Genomic DNA, 6,993 nt, shown 5'->3' with positions numbered 1-6,993 from the left:
CCTACCCTCCCTTCCCACTACTCTTCCCTGTCTCCAGTAGGCATCATTATGCTTTGAACATCCACAAGGTCACCTTTTTTCAGACTCCATATAGGAATGCAATCATGTGACACTGTCTTTCTGTGCTTTGCTTATTTCACATAACACAATAACCTCCAGCTCCATTACATTGGTGCAGATGACAAGATTTTATCCTTTTTTGTGGCTGAGTAGTATTTGTTCTGTAAAGGTACCACATTTCTTTCTGTCTTTCTTTTTTTTTTTTTACAGGCAGAGTTAGTGACAGAGAGACAGAGAGAAAGGCCTTCCTTCTGTTGGTTCACCCCCCAAATGGCCACTACAGCCGGCATACTGCGCCAATCTGAAACCAGGAGCAAGGTGCTTCCTCCTGGTCTCCCATGCGGGTGCAGGGCCCAAGCACTTGGGCCATCCTCCACTGCCCTCCCAGGCCACAGCAGAGAGCTGGCCTGGAAGAGGAGCAACCTGGACAGAATCTGGCGCCCCAACCAGGACTAGAACCCGGGGTGCCAGCGCCGCAGGAGGAGGATTAGTCTAGTGAGCCACAGCGCCAGCCAGGTACCACATTTCTTTTATCCACTCTTCAGAGGATGGACACTTACATTGCTTCTGTTCTCCATTCCTTGGCTATTGTAAATAAACACAGGAGTACAGAAGCTAGGGTGCAGTGGGTTACAGCCACTATTGGTGAGACCAACATCCCATACCAAAGTTCTGCTTCCAGTCCCGGCTGCTCTGCTTCTGATCCAAGTCTCTGCTAATGAGTCTGGGAAGACAGTAGATGATGGCTCAACTGCTAGGGCCCCTGCCTCCCATAGGGGAAACCTGACTGGAATTTCTGGCTCCTGACTTCAGCCTGTCCCAGCCCTGGTTATTGGGGCCATTTGAAGAGTGAACCAGCAGATGGAAGATATCTGTCTCTCTGCTTCTCAGATAAAGATATAATTAAATCTTTTTGTGGGCATTTGCAGAATGAACCAGTGGATCTCTCCTCCTCTCTCTCTCTTTGTATGTATGTATGTATGTGTATGTGTGACTGCCTTTCACATCGACAAAAAATTTTTAAAAGAGAATGTTTTTTCCAATATAGCTTTTAGTTACACACATGCACATGAACACATGCAGAACAAAACAAAAAACTTGCTTCTTCTTCTTCAAGAGAACACCAAATGTTGGATGACACCGGTGCAGCAGGAGGGCCCAGAGGCCCCGGGGCCCTGAAATGGGAGGCCGCAGGAGTGGCCCGGGCCAGGGCCAGGGCCAGGGCCGGGGCTGGGGCCAAGGCCACGGCGCCCGCGTAGGCAAGGCCGAGGACAAGGAGTGGCTGCGGGTCACCAAGCTGGGCCACCTGGTTAAGGACATGAAGATCAAGTCCCTGGAGAAGATCTGCCTGTTCTCCCTGCCCATCAAGGAGCCCGAGATCATCGACTTCTTCCTGGGCGCGGCCCTCAAGGACGAGGTGCTGAACGTCATGCTGGTGCAGAAGCAGATGCGGGCCGGCCAGTGGACCAGGTTCAAGGCATTTGTTGCCATCGGGGACTACAATGGCCATGTCAGCCTGGGTGTGAAGTGCTCCAAGGAGGTGGCTACCACCGTCTGAGGGGCCATCATCCTGGCCAAGCTGTCCATCGTACCCATGCGGAGAGGCTACTGGGGGAACAAGATCGGCAAGCCCCACACTGTGCCGTGCAATGTGACCGGCTGCTGTGGCTCTGTGCTGGTGCGCCTCATTCCTGCTCTCAGGGGCACTGGGATCATCTCTGCCCCTGTCCCCAAGAAGCTGCTGCTGATGGCTGGCATTGACGACTGCTGCACCTCAGCCTGGGGCTGCACCGCCACCCTTGGCAACTTCGCCAAGGCCACCTTTGATGCCATCTCTAAGACCTACAGCTACCTGACCCCCGACCTCTGGAAAGAGACTGTGTTCACCAAGTCTCCCTATCAGGGGTTCACGGACCATCTCGTGAAGACTCACACCAGGGTGTCCGTGCAGAGGACCCAGGCTCCAGCTGTGGCCACAACATAGGTTTTTACAGGAGAAAAATAAATTGGATGGAGCCTGAAAAAAAAACACCTTATTTGTGTATTTCATTATTGAAACAAAATTCAGCCAATATAAGAATCCAATAAACATTTTTTAAAAAGATTTATTTATGGGGCGGAGCCAAGATGGCGGAATAGTGAGGGCGCGCACCGATAGTCCGGGAAAATTTAGTTTAATAAAAGGGGAGTTACGGTAGCCTCAGAAAAAAGAACCAGGAAAATATTGCAGAGGAAACTCTTCTGGATCGAGTGGCTGTGAATCGGAGGACCTACTGGGAGAACAAGGTCGCCCACCGCGCGGAAGCCGAGCCGCGGGACCGAGCCGCGGAAGCCGCAGGGTCTGCACACCAGTGCTCGAAGGGGAGTGCATACCACACAGACAACAGCGAGGAGACTTGGGACATCCAGGGCTCCGAGTCCACACATCGGCGCTGGAAGGGGAGGTGAGCTCAATAACCCGAGACATTGGTGGGGAAACGGGGGTCAGAATCTAGAGGGGGGCCGGAAAGTGCAGCAAACTCACTACCGGAAAGAAGGAAAAAAAAAGCTTTCGGGTTTCTCTTCCCCCTAACCTTGCAAAGGTTGCAAGGCTGCAAGGCTTGAAGAATTCACAAGAGACAAAGAGCAGGCCCCCTCTCTGGATTTACATATCAACGGGGGAGAGCTAAGGAACTGAGTCACTACAATTCAGTAGCCTAGGCAACCCAGTGGGAGTCCAGAGGAGCCTAAACGGACTCTGTGGGTAGAAGCCAGAGACTGGAAGCTAAATACCATCAATTCTGCACAGCCATGCTGTGCGGTGTTACTTACCCCCTGAATAAATAAAATAAATAAATAAATAAAAAGAGAGAGATTTACCACGCATAACCTGAGGGTGTTACCTTTGCACACCCTTAACCAGGAAGAACCAAGCAGAGCTCTCAGGCCGCACCCATCTCAAGCCTCCAAGGCTCCTCCAACAGCAGGCAGTCCACTTAACATGGACATAGTATAAAATAAATTAAAAAAAAAAAAGCACAGTGATGCAAGAAGAATTAACTATGCCAAGTAACAAACACAGAAATCGAGGGAACAAGATCAACGATGACACTATGATGCCTCCAAATAAACAAAACACCCCAAACCAAGATTATGAAGATGATGAGATAGAAGAAATGCAAGATACGGATTTCAAAAAATTTATAATAAGAACATTTAGAAGTTTTCAAAAGCAAATCCTTGAACTACAGAAATCCTTATTGGACAAGATTGAAAATCTCTCTCGTGAAAACGAAATTTTAAGGAAGAATCAAAATGAAACTCAGAAACTAGTAGAACAGGAAAGTGTGATAGTGAAGAGAAATCAAAATGAAATGAAGAGCTCAATAGATCAAATGACAAACACATTAGAAAGCCTTAAAAACAGAATGGGTGAAGCAGAAGAGAGAATATCGGACTTAGAAGATAGAGCACAGGAAAACATACAGTCAAACCAAAGAAAAGAAGAGGAAATTAGAAACCTAAAAAATATTGTTGGGAATCTACAGGATACTATTAAAAAAAACCAACATTCGAGTTCTAGGAGTTCCTGAAGGCATGGAGAGAGAGAAAGGATTAGAAGGCCTTTTTAGTGAGATACTAGCAGAGAACTTCCCGGGTTTGGAGAAGGACAGAGACATCCTAGTACAGGAAGCTCATAGAACCCCCAATAAACATGACCAAAAGAGATCCTCACCACGACACGTGGTAATTAAACTTACCACAGTGAAACATAAAGAAAAGATCCTAAAATGTGCAAGAGAGAAACGTGAGATTACTCTCAGAGGATCTCCAATCAGACTCACAGCAGACTTCTCATCAGAAACACTACAGGCTAGGAGGGAATGGCGAGACATAGCACAGGTGCTAAGAGAGAAAAATTGCCAGCCCAGAATATTATATCCTGCCAAGCTCTCATTTGTGAATGAAGGTGAAATAAAGACCTTTCATAGCAAACAGAAATTGAAAGACTTTGTGGCCACTCATCCGGCCCTGCAAAAGATACTTAAAGATGTGCTACACTCAGAAACACAGAAACACGGCCATCAATATGAAAGAAGGGAAAGGAAGAACACCTACCAGTAAAAGAGCATGGGAAGCTCAAAGCATATACTAGAAAATATTTCCGGGAAAATGGCAGGGCAAAGTCACTACATATCAATAGTCACATTGAACATTAATGGTCTGAATTCTTCAGTTAAAAGACACCGTTTGGCTGACTGGCTCAAAGAACACAACCCAATTATTTGTTGCCTACAAGAAACACATCTCTCTAACAAAGAGGCATGCAGACTGAAAGTGAAAGGTTGGAAAAAGATATTCCATGGCAACAGAAACCAAAAAAAAGCAGGTGTAGCCACATTAATATCAGACAAAATAAACTTTAATACAAAAACTGTTAAGAGAGACAAAGAGGGACACTATATAATGATTAAGGGTTCAATTCAACAGGAAGATGTAACTATTATAAATGTATATGCACCTAATTACAGGGCACCGGTCTATTTAAAAGATATGTTAAGGGACTTAAAGGGAGATTTAGATTCCAATACAATAGTACTGGGGGACTTCAATACTCCACTCTCAGAAATAGACAGATCATCAGGACAGAAGATCAACAAGGAAACAGCAGATTTAATTGACACTATTGCCCAAATGGATCTAACAGATATCTACAGAACTTTCAACCCTACATCTACAGACTTCACATTCTTCTCAGCAGTGCATGGAACCTTCTCTAGGATTGATCACATACTAGGCCATAAAGCAAGTCTCAGCAAATTCAAAAGAATTAGAATCATACCATGCAGCTTCTCAGACCACAGCGGAATGAAGCTGGAAATTAGCAACTCAGGAAACCCCAGAAAGTATGCAAACACATGGAGACTGAACAACATGCTCCTGAATGAACACTGGGTCATTCAAGAAATCAAAAGAGAAATCAAAAACTTTCTGGAAGTAAATGAAGACAACAACACAACATATCAAAACTTATGGGATACAGCAAAAGCAGTATTGAGAGGCAAATTTATAGCAATAGGTGCCTATATCAAGAAATTGGAAAGGTACCAAATAAATGAGCTTTCAGCGCATCTCAAGGACCTAGAAAAACTGCAGCAAACCAAACCCAAATCTAGTAGGAGAAGAGAAATAATTAAAACCAGAGAAGAAATTAACAGGATTGAATCAAAAAAAAACTACAAAAAATCAGCCAAGCGAGAAGCTGGTTTTTTGAAAAAATAAACAAAATTGACACCCCATTGGCCCAACTAACTAAAAAAAGAAGAGAAAAGACCCAAATCAATAAAATCAGAGATGAAAAAGGAAACGTAACAACAGACACCACAGAAATAAAAAGAATCATCAGAAATTACTACAAGGACCTGTATGCCAGCAAACAGGAAAACCTATCAGAAATGGATAGATTCCTGGACACATGCAATCTACCAAAATTGAACCATGAAGACATAGAAAACCTAAATAGACCCATAACTGAAACAGAAATTGAAACAGTAATAAAGGCCCTCCCAACAAAGAAAAGCCCAGGACCAGATGGATTCACTGCTGAATTCTACCAGACATTTAAAGAAGAACTAATCCCATTTCTTCTCAAACTATTCAGAACAATCGAAAAAGAGGGAATCCTCCCAAATTCTTTCTATGAAGCCAGCATCACCTTAATCCCTAAGCCAGAGAAAGATGCAGCACTGAAAGAAAATTACAGACCAATACCCTGATGAACATAGATGCAAAAATCCTCAATAAAATTCTCGCCAATAGAGTACAACAACACATCAGGAAAATCATCCACCCAGACCAAGTGGGATTCATCCCTGGTATGCAGGGATGGTTCAACATTCGCAAATCAATCAATGTGATTCACCACATTAACAGACTGCAAAAGAAAAACCATATGATTATCTCAATTGATGCAGAGAAAGCATTTGATAAAATTCAACACCCTTTCATGATGAAAACTCTAAGCAAATTGGGTATAGAAGGAACATTCCTCAATATAATCAAAGCAATTTATAAAAAACCCACAGCCAGCATCCTATTGAATGGGGAAAAGTTGGAAGCATTTCCACTGAAATCTGGCACCAGGCAGGGATGCCCACTCTCACCACTGCTATTTAACATAGTTCTGGAAGTTTTAGCCAGAGCCATCAGACAAGAAAAAGAAATCAAAGGAATACAAATCGAGAAGGAAGAAGTCAAACTATCCTTCTTTGCAGACGATTTGATTCTTTACTTAGAGGACCCAAAGAACTCTACTAAGAGACTATTGGAACTCATAGAGGAGTTTGGCAAAGTGGCAGGGTATAAAATCAATGCACAAAAATCAACAGCCTTTGTATACACAAGCAATGCCATGACTGAGAAAGAACTGCTAAGATCAATCCCATTCACAATAGCTACAAAAACAATCAAATACCTTGGAATAAACTTAACCAAGGACGTTAAAGATCTCTACGATGAGAATTACAAAATCTTAAAGAAAGAAATAGAAGAGGATACCAAAAAATGGAAAAATCTTCTATGCTCATGGATTGGAAGAATCAACATCATCAAAATGTCCATTCTCCCAAAAGCAAGTTATAGATTCAATGCAATCCCAATCAAGATACCAAAGACATTCTTCTCAGATCTAGAAAAAATGATGCTGAAATTCATATGGAGGCACAAGAGACCTCGAATAGCTAAAGCAATCTTGTACAACAAAAACAAAGCCGGAGGCATCACAATACCAGATTTCAGGACATACTACAGGGCAGTTGTAATCAAAACAGCATGATACTGGTACAGAAACAGATGGATAGACCAATGGAACAGAATTGAAACACCAGAAGTCAACCCAAACATCTACAGCCAACTTATATTTGACCAAGGATCTAAAACCAATTCCTGGAGCAA

At 43.5% G+C, this 6,993-nt stretch overlaps 1 pseudogene; it reads left to right on the top strand.

Moving 5' to 3' along the window:
- Window positions 1-1,187: 1,187 nt before the first annotated feature.
- Window positions 1,188-2,046, top strand: LOC100346038 (small ribosomal subunit protein uS5 pseudogene; annotated as a pseudogene).
- Window positions 2,047-6,993: the final 4,947 nt, after the last annotated feature.

Source organism: Oryctolagus cuniculus, chromosome 4 (assembly GCF_051225735.1).
Source record: "Oryctolagus cuniculus isolate XC-2025 breed Fujian yellow rabbit chromosome 4, ASM5122573v1, whole genome shotgun sequence".
In the NCBI taxonomy this organism is placed as follows: Eukaryota; Metazoa; Chordata; class Mammalia; order Lagomorpha; family Leporidae; genus Oryctolagus; species Oryctolagus cuniculus.
The sequence above is the reverse complement of the archived record's forward strand: the minus strand, read 5'-3'. Positions and strand labels throughout refer to the sequence as shown.